This window comes from Brienomyrus brachyistius, chromosome 12 (genome assembly GCF_023856365.1).
Source record: "Brienomyrus brachyistius isolate T26 chromosome 12, BBRACH_0.4, whole genome shotgun sequence".
In the NCBI taxonomy this organism is placed as follows: domain Eukaryota; kingdom Metazoa; phylum Chordata; class Actinopteri; order Osteoglossiformes; family Mormyridae; genus Brienomyrus; species Brienomyrus brachyistius.
In genome coordinates this window covers 1979943-1994238 of record NC_064544.1, presented here as the reverse complement: position 1 = coordinate 1994238, position 14296 = coordinate 1979943, and positions in this window count along the sequence as shown.

Here is a 14296-nt window from a genome sequence, read left to right as displayed (position 1 = left end):
GTTTGCCTTTATCTCCACGGCGATGAGACCCGACTGTCAGTCATGAAGAGCTAAACACACAGGACTAATAAACACTGCCAGGGCACTGAAGTGTGTAACACTGATGCAAATGATCCTCTGCATGCAAAGTGTCTCTCGTGTCTCTCACAGTGACATCAGCTGTGTCACACTCACTGAAATGTGCCCTAACTGTGGCAGCAAATATGCCTATTAATTGATGATTGCTGCTGGATCAAACATTAAATAATTGTTACCTGGACAGTATTCATGATTAAGTTCAATCTTTTTCCTTTAAAAATGAGAGGCGATTTGATTTAAAGTAGTTTGTGTTCATCACAATTAATCTTTTAACTGTAATTGATTCAACAGGAGGAATTAAGTTCAGAATTGTTTTTAATGTGTAATACATAGAATTCTAGGAACTGAACATGACATACAATCTGGTCAGTTTAAAGTTCTGGTTTTGGTCTTATGACCTGTTTTGATTTGATTGTAAAGTTACTAGCTAACATAAATAATCTTTGTGTGAAATTAACTTTTGACATACTGTCCTCCCAGTCAGTCATTAATATTGCTGTAAATGATAATCCTAATATATACAATGTTTATTTTTGAAATGGAAGTTTAAAATGATTTTACCTGAAATTCAATTGTTGGATTGTACTGCACTATGTTGCCAAAAGTATTGGGACACCTGCCTTTACACACACATGAACTTTAATGACATTCTATTCTTAATATATTAGCTTTAATATGGAGTCGGCCCACCCTTTGTAGCTATAACAGCTTCAACTCTTCTGGGGAGGCTGTCCACAAGGTTTAGGAGTGTGTTTGTGGGAATTTTTGACCGTTCTTCCAGGAGTCCAGTGGCAGCGTGCTTTACTTGCATTGCACTTCGTGATGCAAGGCTTAGATGCAGCTGCTCGGCCATGGAAACCCATTCCATGAAGTTCTTTCTGTACTGATCATGAGCTAATCTGAAGGCCGCATGAAGTTTGGAGGTCTGTAGCTATTGACTCTGCAGACAGTTGGCACTGTGTACCTCAGGATGCGTTATCCCCACTCTCTGATTTTATGTGACCTACCACTTCATGGCTGAGTTGCTGTTGTTCCCAATTGCTTCCTCTTTGGTATAATACCACTAACAGTTGACCGTGAAATATTCAGTAGTGAGGAAATTTCACGAGTGGACTTATTGCGCAGATGGCATCCTATCATGGTACCATGCTTGAATTCATTGAGCTCCTGAGAGTGACCCATTCTTTCACAAATGTTTGTAGAAGCAGTCTGCATGCCTAGGTGCTTCATTTTATACATCAGTGGCTATGGAAGCGATTCAATCTCAATTCATTGATTTGGACGGGTGTCCCAATACTTTTTGCAATATAGTGTATTTTTAAATGAGACTTGATTAATAGGAACAGCAATATTTAAATGCAAATTTTCAGAACTTCCTGGAAAATTGTTCTGTAGCTTCTAAAACCAAGCATCACTGAAATCAATGAAATTGTTTCATGTTTGATACAGAAGAATAATATGTTCTGAACATGTGGCTCAATTTATTTTTTTTTTATGAACAGAAACTATTGATTGTTTTTTCTTGTATTTACACTATATTGGCCCCATGACACACAGACACACATGTAGGTGAGAGAAGCTTGACAGCGTAGAGCAGCCACCTACAGCGGCGCCCATGGAGATGGGGGTTAAGGGTCTCGCTTTCGGGGCCAATGACATGTGACTCTTCTGCTGAAGCTGGACTTGAACTGGCAACCTTCCAATCAGAGGACCACTGCGCTCACTGCGACCTCACACCACCTACTAAATGTATTTATAATAAGTTCATAAGGCAAAGATATTTTCAAGGGCACAATGACTGTCTCATTACTGAAGGTATGAGCTCAAGGATTTAAAAACTGATGGAAGATAAGATTTTTAGTAAAGAATGCTTTACAGGTCTTTTAATCAGTACAGCAGCTGTTTCGCAAAGCAGTTCAGAGAGCAGCGGAGCAGGAACTGAGACTGGGGGAGGTTTTTGTACGGCTCTCTATCACTGTGTGAGGTTTGGTAAACTATACCAAGCAAAACAGTAGTAATCAGCTGCATCGTCAGGCTGGACGTCACTGATCTGTAGAGTGAAGTCAGTCCCAGATCCAGATCCACTGAACCTCACTGGAATCCCAGTGTAGCGACTGTTTATGCTATATATTAAAAGCTTTGGAGCCTCTCCAGGTTTAACCTGGTACCAGGATAAAGCACTACCAAGCCCACTGGAAGTGCTGGTTTTACAGCTTAGGGTCACCGTGCTGCCTGGGAGAGCAGATTTCACTGGGGGAGTCTGAGTCACTGTGATCTGTCCTCTGGATCCTGAAACCAGCCGAAGAATTAATATATAACAAAAGGTTATATTATCAGCATTAGAGAAAAAGGAAAAGTCAAGCACTTTTATTACTCATTACTGTACAGCAAGTAAATGTTCTGCTGCAGTGTGATAAATGTGTTATAAGTGAGCAGTAAGAAGCCGCCTCCTACCCTGACTGCAGAAGATGAGCGTCCAGAGGAAGATGATGATGATGAAGCTCATGTTTGCCTTTATCTCCACGACGATGAGACCCGACTGTCAGTCATGAAGAGCTAAACACACAGGACTAATAAACACTGCCAGGGCACTGAAGTGTGTAACACTGATGCAAATGATCCTCTGCATGCAAAGTGTCTCTCGTGTCTCTCACAGTGACATCAGCTGTGTCACACTTACTGAAATGTGCCCTGACTGTGGCTGTATTGCGATATGATTGCAAATCAAACATAATTTGTTATTTCACAGTGCAGTCATGTAACTAAACGACGTTTCAGTCAGTGATGGACTGCATATACCATGGTTGTCCCCTAAGATTATACTGTAATGGAGCCGAACAATAACTATCACCTAGTGACGATAAACTGTCGTAACGTCATAGTACAACGCATTATTCACGTGTTTGTCATGATGCTGGTGTTAAAGAACCTACTGCGCTACAAGTCATATGAAAGTACAGCTCTCACGGCTAGGTACAGTACATAATACTTAATAATAATAATAATAATCACCTATCTTACTGCTTTATGTATTTACTATACTGTACTTTGTAATCATTATCTTGGAATGTACTCTTTATATTTATTTATTTATTTATTTATTTATATTTTCAGTAGCCTAGCTGTGTAGTACGGTATCCCATCTAGGTTGTGTAAGGACATTCTGTGATGTTCCCACAGTGATTAAATCACCTAACGATGCATTTCTCAGAACAAATCCCCATCAATTACAATGCAAGACTGTATTTTATTGATTTATTCAAAAATAAATACATAATGATTTTCTTCAGAGTTATTCATTTTTACCACTATTAACGAAATCATTAGGAAGCCAAAATCCGCCTTGTGAGAAATGTACTTGCTAGGTACTGTCCTTATCCAGATGTCACTAATGGTTTTAATGTTGATCGTAATATGACATCATAGTGTTAATTTAAGAAATCAAGGTTTTTTTAAATGATTTAAATATGATGTAATTTAGTATTTTGTACTATTTCTTAATGAGATTTGAATAACAGGATCAACATTTAAACACTGATACTCAGAAAATCCTGACAAATCAACATGTTTATCCTAAGCATTGACATCATTGTAATTTGGTGTTTAATGTCTAATGAAAACTGGCATATTCTGCAGATGTGACGTATCATTACATGTTAGATTCCTTTTATTGTCTATGAATTAGTGATTTTTTAGGATGAGAAACTTAATCGGTATAAAAAAAAAATTGTATAGCAAAAATGTTTTCAATGGCATAATGTCAGTCTCTTTCAAAAGGGATGGAAGACGAGGTTTTTTATTCTCTTTGTATAGTGGGGACACTATTTTTTAATCAAAATAAAAAGTCTTTCTATCTAAAGAATATTTAACAGGTCATTTAATCAGCACTGCAGCTGTTTCAAAGAGACAGCAGAAGTTCTGAGGACAGCGGAGCAGGAACTGAGACTGGGGGAGGTTTTTGTACGGCTCTCTATCACTGTGTGGGCATTGGACCACTGTAATAAGCCAAACAGTAGTAATCAGCGGCATCGTCAGGCTGGACTGGACTGATCTGTAGAGTGAAGTCAGTCCCAGATCCAGATCCACTGAACCTCACTGGAATCCCAGTGCATCGATTGTTTATGATATATATTAAAAGCTTAGGAGCCTCTCCAGGTTTGACCTGGTACCAGGATACATAACTAGCTGAAGCACCGAGTTTACAGTTCAGGGTCACTGTGCTGCATGGGAGAGCAGATACCACTGATGGAGTCTGACTCACTGTGTACTGTCCTCTGGACCCTGAAAGCAACCAAACCAAAGAATTAATGAATAACAAAAGGTTATTGTATCGTCATTAGAGACAAATAATTGAGAAGTGAAGCACCTTTATTGCTCATTATTGTACAGCAAGTAAAAGTTCTGCTGCAGTGTGATAAATGTTTTATAAGTGAGCAGTAAGAAGCCGCCTCCTACCCTGACTGCAGAAGACGAGCGTCCAGAGGAAGATGATGATGATGAAGCTCATGTTTGCCTTTATCTCCACGGCGATGAGACCCGACTGTCAGTCATGAAGAGCTAAACACACAGGACTAATAAACACTGCCAGGGCACTGAAGTGTGTAACACTGACGCAAATGATCCTCTGCATGCAAAGTGTCTCTCGTGTCTCTCACAGTGACATCGGCTGTGTCACACTCACTGAAATGTGCCCTGACTGTGGGGCACAAATATTGCAAAATAATTTGTCTATATTAACTGATGATTGCAGCTGTACCAAAAATCTTATTTATTGTTTATTTTATAGTATTTGTGATTTTTATCAGTTTCTTTAACAGTAAATATAAGCTTATTTTGTTGAAAGCTGTTTATATTTCTCACAGTTAACCCTTTGAGCCAAAATCCATTGAAGCAACTAAGTCCACAACTGTTCTTAACGTGTAAAAGTTAAACTGACTAGATTGGTTCAATTCACAGAATTTTAAGGTTTTGATCACAGATTTCTGTCTTTCTCCTGAACACTCTTGGTCTGATAGTACATTAATGACATTTTGGAAACATAAATAATCCTTAAACTACAAATAAACTTTGTAGGCACTGTCCACGCCATCCAGCTATCACCAGTGTTTTTAATGTCGCTCAGAATAGAACTGGAGTGGTGCAGTGGTTACCGCTGCTGCTTTACTGTGAGAAGGTCCTGGGTTTGGTCCTGAGTCCTTTCTCTGTACAGTTCGCACACTCTCCCTGTATTCACATGGGTTTCCACTGGGGGTTCCAGTTTCCTCCCACGGTCCAAAAGCGTGCAGGATAGGTTGATTGGTGAGTCTAAATTGGCCCTGTAGTTGTGTGTGTGTGTGTGTGTGTGTGTGTGTGTGTGAGTGTGTGTGTGAGTGTGTGTGCCCTGCAGTGTGTTGGTGACTGCCCAGGGGTGGTTCCTGCCTCTGCTCATTGTTCTGGTGATGGGCTCCAGTGATACCCAGTTGGGTTTCAGAAAATGGTGTCACTGGTCGTGGCATATTTTCCCACTATGTTTAATTGTGTCCAGCCCTGTGTCACTCACACTTGTCTCTTGTTGATAGCTTATTATCTGTGTGCATATGTGCTTGCTATTGTCCTGTTCCTTGGTTCAGTCATTATACAGTAGTCATTCAAAAGGTTAATATGGTTAATGTCTTAGTTCCTGCTTTGTTGTTCCCTGTGTGTCAGTTCCGGTTCCTCCTAGTTGCTCCGAATTGCCTCCTGTTTGATCCTTTGTGGTTGTTCTGTTTTTGTTAGTGTCTGTTTTTGCCAAACAAAAACTTTCTGAGTCCTAGAAGGCTGCATTCGAAGTGTCCCTCATGTTTAATTGTGACAATAACTTTGTGATATTTGTTATAGAAATACAAGATTTAAAATGATATGAAAATGAGGTCAATTATTGGGATAAACATTTTTTTATAAAACTTGATTAACAAAAGCTGCAGCATTTCAAAAACTGTTTTCAGAAGTTCCAGGTAACTTACTGTGCAGGTTCTAAAATCATTTCTCATTGTGAAATATTACTTGATGTTTTATACTATCGAAAAAATGTATTCTGAATGTATAACAATGCATTAACAACTAAATTTTTTTTATTCTCCCAAAAGTCAGGAATTCTTCTTTTTATGATCAGAAATTGAATCTGTGTAACAAATGCATATTGCAGTGGTCTTTTTAATGGCACAGTGTGTGTCACATTAATGAAAGTGCATTAGCTCTCTTAAGGTCTTAAAAAGTAAGGGACAAGTCTTTTTGTTTTCTTCTGATATTGGGAATATTGCATTTTTATGAAACTTTTTAATCAATTCTTACGTACAGAATATGTGACAGGTGCTGTTTCATAGGGACAGATGAAGTTTTGGTTTGGATTAAACACTGGAAGTACTCAGATGGAGTCTGAGTCACTGAGCTCTATCCTTTGGATCTTAATACAATGAATAAAAGAAAATAACAATCAGAAATGATAGTACTAGTGGATGGTAAAATTAATATAAGATCTGAAACAGAGAGAGATCGGTTATGTTACGTTTACTACATGAGTTTCATGAAATGCAACTGTTAAAACGGTATAAATATGATGTCATTATTTTTTAATAAGACTTGATTAACATTTAAACAGCAGTTTTCATATTTAACACTGCACATTACCATTTACATTTCTTTTATCCCCTGAAAAGTTGTGATTTTCTTCTTTTTTTTGAGGGGGGGGGGGGGGGGGGGGCGGACGGGTTGGAATCAGAAACTATATCTGCATTATACAGCTGGATAACAAAACTGTGGTTGTCTCATCACTGAAGGTGTATAAGCTCTGTTAGGTTGTGACTTTTAAAAAGTGGTGGAAGGGAGGATTTTTTGTTCTCATCTGATGTAAGTGATATTATATTAAGGGGCCATTGAGACACTTATTCTTAAAGTACAGAGGAACTGACAGAAATCAGCGTTTCAAGTAGATAGCAAGAGTTCTGAGGGCAGCGGAGCAGGAACTGAGACTGGGGAAGGTTTTTGGACGGCTCTCTATCACTGTGTGTAGTCTGGAGCACCAAAATTAGCAAAACAGTAGTAATCAGCTGCATCGTCAGGCTGGACGTCACTGATCTGTAGAGTGAAGTCAGTCCCAGATCCAGATCCACTGAACCTCACTGGAATCCCAGTGTGGCGATTGTTTATGCCATATATTAAAAGCTTTGGAGCCTCTCCAGGTTTAACCTGGTACCAGGACAAAGCCCCACCCAGCCCACTGGAAGTGCTGGTTTTACAGCTCAGAGTCACTGCACTGCCTGGGAGAGCAGATTTCACTGCTGGAGTCTGAGTCACTGTGATCTGCCCTCTGGATCCTAATACAATAAACAAAAGGAAACGGTCATAAGAAATTATAAAATTATTATAAGACAAAATACATATAAGATATGGAGCAGAGAGAGATAAATGACTCTGTTTGCTGCATGAGTTTCAGCCACAGCCTCCCCTGGACTCTCACCCTGAGTGCAGAAGACGAGCGCTGAGATGATGATGGTGATGAAGCTCATGGTTCCCTGTGTCTCTGTGCCAGTGAGACCCGACTGTGACATGAAGAGTTAAACCTGGGGGGTTATAAACACATCAGGCAGGAAACGTCAGTGACGTGTGCAGTGCTGACGCCCGCGATGCTCCATGCAGAGTGTCTCTGCGGGTCCCAGCTGACGCCCTTCATCAGGAGTCCTCCTCCTAACATCTTACGCATTTCCAGTGTCAATGATTTGTAACTGAAAAGCATCATATTTCCTTGTAGTTCACGCATTTCTCTTTCCTCTTGTATATGTAAAGTTTCTGACAGGACCACAATTTAATTGTTAACAAAGAAAATGATTTATTAAACGATAAAATAGCACAAAAACATATTAATTTAGATTGTAAAAAGGAGTGATAGAAATTTAACAAATAACTGACTGCAGAATGTGAGAGATAAGGACAGTGATCAGAATCATTGCTGTTTGTAGATTTTGAAACCCAGCTCAGAGTGACAAAAATCTAAAGATTCAGGATCACAAACATGACGCGTGTAACTGTGTCACCCTGATGTAGAGTGACGTCTCTATGCAAAGTGTCTCCCCACATCATATCAACACCGGCCATGTGATGCCACATATTTAAAGGTTTATTAACTTTTTGCCCTTGAGATCCATCCATCCATCCATTTCCCAAACCGCTTATCCTACTGGGTCGCGGGGGGTCCTATCCCAGAAGCAATGGGCACGAGGTAGGGAACAACCCAGGATGGGGGGGCCAGCCCATCGCAGGGCACACTCACACACCATTCACTCACACATGCACACCTACGGGCAATTTAGTAACTCCAATTAGCCTCAGCATGTTTTTGGACTGTGGGGGGAAACCGGAGCACCTGGAGGAAACCCCACGACGACGTGGGGAGTGTCACGATCGGTCGCGGAGGTAACGGCAATCGTGCGAGGCGAAGCGAGCAAGGAGCAGGCAGACAGGCGAATACGGGGCAAAACGGGAGTTTACTAGGGAAACAGGGACCGGGAAACGCTTACAAACATCAATGACAGACAAGGAAAACTGGGGAGACCAGGACTTAAATGCACAAGACTAATTGAAAGCAAACGGACACAGCTGGGTACGATCCGGGAAACACACATGGGTAAGCAGGGGGCGTGGTACACAGGAGGAGCGGACGAGCCGGGCATGACAGGGAGAACATGCAAACTCCACACACATGCGACTCAGGCAGAGACTGGAACCCAGAGGTGTGAGGCAACAGTGCTAACCACTGCACCACCATACCCTTGAGATTGTGCTAAAAACATGTGGATAGTGCAGCAGTTTAAGACGAACATAATCTTTCAGTGCAGTTATTCATCAATTAGCATTGACGATACCCCGCTAAGGGACAAGTGCATTGGAGTTACCTTCCCCACACTTTAGCTTGACCACACTAATATAGTTCTGCCTGGTATTTGTACATGCCATGGTGTTATGATGTCATGCTGTTTAATAGGTGATAATTTTTTATATGTTAAAATGAATAACGTCATTGGATCAGAGTGTATAATTGCTGCGAAGCTGTTTGCATGGGCTGCCTACTGTTAGAAACATGCAGTCCGGTGAATCATATCCTTAATGCTGCCATATATAGTCTGTGAAGTCATCATACCCAGGGAGACCCCCGCTCCATGGCCTGTGCTCTCTAGGACCCCGTCCATGCTTACTATCGCCCTCTACTGGACTGGAGGGAAAGATGATGCATAGATGTTTATGACTGAAATTAAAGTTTTTAAGTGATATATGATTGCAACATTTAATACTTTTTAGACTTTTATCTCATTAGAGTAACAGAAGCAACATTTAAACTACTTTTCAGATATTCCTGGCAACTTATTGTATGGGTATTTTGTCAGGTTTTATTAGAACACAACGGTGTATGTAAAGATTATGATCTCAAAATTGTAAAATAAACATTATTAGAAATGTATAAGCTTTATGAAACTGTTTACCTATTGAACGTGTTTAAGAATTTGATGATGCTTGCAGTGTTTAGTTTGAGTCCACTTTCGTCGAGTCCGAGACAAGACTGTATCTTCGATAAATCAAGTGCAAGTCAAGACCAAGTCCAACAGGGTGGCGAGTCCAAGATGAGAGAGATGCCGGTACCGAAAGTCGTTAAGTTACATTAAGTCTGAGTTCAGAAAAACTTGAATTCATTTTGAATTTGAATTCAAAAACCACATATTAAAGACTTACCAAATCTCATTTTTTACATTTATTTTTTTTAAAATAAATAATTAGTTGCAAGTAAGAAATAAAATGTCAAACACAAAGGTAACAAACACACACGTCCAACATCCTGTTGAACACGTTCGAAATCGATACTGGAGAATATTCATAAAACAACACAAAGTTTCTTCAAAAAGGCTTTTTTATTTAACAAATATTTTTATTAAACACTCACGACGCAGCTAAAGATAAAGCGCAACTACAGCTATGTAACGGTGAGAAAGCTAATCTGATGACGCCACCAAGACTCGACGTCACGGACGTTACCTTTGCACTTCGCTGGTGGTTTTCCGTGTCTCTCTGGACTCTGAATTTATAACGCATTGTTTGCCCGCGGCATGGTGGCATGGTGGTGCAGTGGTTAGCACTGTTGCCTCACACCTCTGGGACCCGGGTTCGAATCTCCGCCTGGGTCACATGTGTGTGGAGTTTGCATGTTCTCCCCATGTCGTCGTGGGGTTTCCTCCGGGTACTCCGGTTTCCCCCCACAGTCCAAAAACATGCTGAGGCTAATTGGACTTGCTAAATTGCCCGTAGGAATGCATGTGAGAGTGAATGGTGTGTGAGTGTGCCCTGCGATGGGCTGGCCCCCCATCCTGGGTTGTTCCCAGCCTCGTGCCCATTGCTTCCGGCTCCGGACCCCCCGCGACCCAATAGGAAAATGGATGGATGGATGGATGGATGGATGTTTGCCCGCGTTCTGTGTGCAAATGCAAGAAGTACATTGTTTATCTGATATCCTTTCCCATTTCTTGAATAATTGTTTTGCTTCAATGATCCTCTCTTCATTGGCTGCCAGTTAAGTCCCGAATTGACTATAAAATACTGCTATTAACTTATAAAGCACTCAATGGCCTTGCACCAGAATACTTTAGTGATCTGCTGACCACATACAACCCTCCACGCTTGCTTCGTTCTCAAGCCATGGGATACCTGTTAGTGCCTAGGGTAGAAAGAGCTACGGCAGGCTGCAGAGCTTTCTCCTACAGAGCTCCTCAGCTGTGGAATGGTCTTCCACCAGATGTGCGGGTTTCAGGTTCACTCTTAATATTCAAGTCTAGACTAAAACACACCTGTTTAGTTTAGCTTATAGGGACACTAGTTCTAGCTCTAGCTAACTCCTCACTCCCAGTCAGACCTGTAGTGTGAGGTGTAGAGCTGGGTGGGGATCGGTGCCATTGGCTTTGGATTAACTGGACTGTCAGTGCTGTCACTCTAGCTTCGCAATCCCTTGTGGGTTTGTGCTGACATTTCAGGGACTCCCCATGCCTGCATTCCCACTTGCCTCTCCCTCCTACTGATGCTGCCGTAGCCATATCTGCCGGAGCTTGTACATTGGACTTCATATTGCACTCATCTAGCTTTTAACACTGCTGATAGCCTCCTCTACTTTGACTAATTGTACATTTTATTTCCCCTACTCCTCCTGGGGGGTGATGCCTGGAGACCTCAATCTATCAAGATGTCCAGCATACCCTACTACATGTGACGTCGCCACCACCAGTGACGTCCCTGCATCCAGCTCGCCCATCTGCCTGTCATCTGTCATGTCTGACCCACTGCCTTACCTTTAGTTGCCTGGCGATTGGAAGAAGACTCGGCATTGGCTTGTCATCTTCCCTGCTTTCCAGTTATTTCCCAAATCTTATGATTGGGACAATGTGACTTGACTCTTATTTGACTATCCCTGCCGGTCCCTGGAGGATGGGCTCCCCCTTTGAGTCCCTCCCAAGGTTTCTTCCTTCTAGGGAGTTTTTCCTTGCCACTGTCGCCTTTGGCTTACTCACTGGGGGCTTTGGGTGCGGATGCTGTAAAGCGCTTCGAGACGATGTAATGTTGTGATAATACGCTATACAAAAATAAATTTGTTGTTGTTGTTGCTTATACAGAACCCGAACTAATTAACTTCTTAGAACCGCTATACTGAGCTAAGTCTTGTTCTTATAATTAATCCAAGAGTTTAACACATTTTTCATTAATGGATGTTATACGTTCGCGTATCTGTTGAATGCAGTATGCGACTGCCATCTACTGGCTGTTTACGGTAATGTAGCTGAAATGTTGCTGCTGTCTTGATCCGTGTCACATTGTGCATTTATTTGCCAGGACCACACACGCATAAACACTCACATACAAAGATACAGACAAGCATACACGCCTACCAACACTCTAGTTCCCACTAGAGTGCATCCATCCAAACATCCATCCACCTTCCAAACCGCTCATGGTTCCCCTGTGTCTGTGTGGCAGTGAGACCCGACTGAGACCCTGAACTGGTCCGGTTTGCCGCCCGGCTGCGTTGGTTGGTCAAAAGTGCCGTTGAACGGATAACTTTGGTTATCGCTAAGATGGTTATTTAAAAAAAGACATACAGCAGTTTCAGTTTCCAGCAATATGCAAAGCGTGTGTTACAACAGTGGAAGACATCTGGTGCAGCTTCTTAAATTCAAACACCACCCAGTAAACCAACCAAAGCTGTTAAAAAGCCCCCCCATATTTTCAGGGTATGCAACTAGTACAAACCATGGCTCATTTCTGGGCAGTGAAACTATGAAGTGAAAAGTGGGGACCACAGAGCCGTGACTGATGTTTGCATGGCTACGGTTGGTGTGACCCAGAGGCTCTGAGAATAGAGCGGCAGGTTTCGGCAGGTGCTGGGGAGGATCCCCCGTGGGCTGCAGAGAGGCAGAGAGTGAGAACTTAGAAAACAGAAGAAGCCAGAGATATTTTTGACATTTGTGTTCAATGCTTTGCTGCTTAACCTTGGGCTCTAAATGAAGAGCAAATTTCCAGAACTTTCTAAAAAGTCCGTTTGTAGCAGATTTTCAGATGAGACTGCAAATGATCTAGAGTCAGGCTTCCTCCGAATATGTGACAGTGTTGGTCTTCATGTCTGACCGGGGGAGGAACGGCCCAGAGGAAGCATTTGGGCTGAACAAAAAAGGGGGTCGAATTGAATGGGACATGAACAGGCAGAAAACAAAGGACCACAAGGGGTTTAAAGCAGGGCAGGTAGGAGCAGTGAGACAGGAGTGAGGTGAGCTGGAACACGGGGAGCCCTGCAGGGAAAGGAGGCGCTGGGAACCTAGAACACAACAACCATCAGTAAGAGCGAGAATGACTGAGCTGGGGAACAGTGAGGGTGGGCACAGATATACACCACTAACGAGGGAATAACATAAGGCAGGTGTGGGTGATTATCACATTAGACCAGGAGCAATTAGGTGGTCAAATGGGGACGTGACTGAGGCAAATCATGACGACCCCCCCTCCCCCCCTCCAAGGTATGCACTCCGGGCATGGGAGGCACTGCCCTGACCGCAACAAAAACCACACTAGACTGGGGACATAAGACAGACTCCGGACCGGACCAGGGATATGGAACAGACTGGATCAGATGGACAGGACAAAACAAAGCACAGAACTTGAGACAGATGTCAGACGGATAAACCCAGGGATGTGGGACTAGGGCAACAGAAAGGGCAAAGGCAGTAGGGATCCAGAAGGGCAGCAAAACAGACAGGAAAGAAACAAGACAGCAGGACCAGGCCAACACAGGGTACAACCCAGGGGACAGGGTCATGTGACAGGGTCATGGGGCAGGGTCATGGGGCAGGGTCATGGGGCAGGGTCATGGGGCAGGGTCATGGGACAGGGTCATGGGACAGGGTCATGTGACAGGGTCATGGGGCAGGGTCATGGGGCAGGGTCATGGGGCAGGGTCATGGGGCAGGGTCATGGGACAGGGTCATGGAACAGGGTCATGGGACAGGGTCATGTGACAGGGTCATGGGGCAGGGTCATGTGACAGGGTCATGGAACAGGGTCATGTGACAGGGTCATGGGACCGGCATAGAGTGGACTGACAGAACAGGGCACGAGACGGTGGACCACAGGAACAGTTCTACTGGAAGGAACTTGAGACGGGGACTGGCTGAGGAAGGGGAAAGGCTGTGATCTGGAGGGAAAGCAGGACAAAAACCCAGGAACCCACAGCAGAAATATAGGGCCTCTAGGTAGTCCATGAGGCCTTGTGTACAGAGACGCGGGCTGCTGCAGGTCTACCTGCCGAGGGCAGTCTGGCTGGATCTGAGTCGCGTGGCAGGATTACTGCTGTGGACGGCTTTGAGGCTTCAGGAGCTGACCTCTGGGCACTGAGGAGGACCAGCGGCGGTGGATGAACCACACCAGAACCAGAAGGAACCCGCAGCGAAGCCTATACCCCCTCCGACTCCAGCAGGACATCGCAATCTGACCCCACCTTCTCCAATAAGGAATGTGGCCCCGGGGGCCTCCCAGGGAATGGGTGATATGTGGGAGACCATGGACCACTGGGAAGGATCCTAGAGTGATGCTAATGGGGTTTGTTGAGTTTGTTGCTTTATTTCCCATTTACTGGGGAGGGAGGCACCTTTACGTGGTTTTATCACTCAGAAGAGCGAACTAC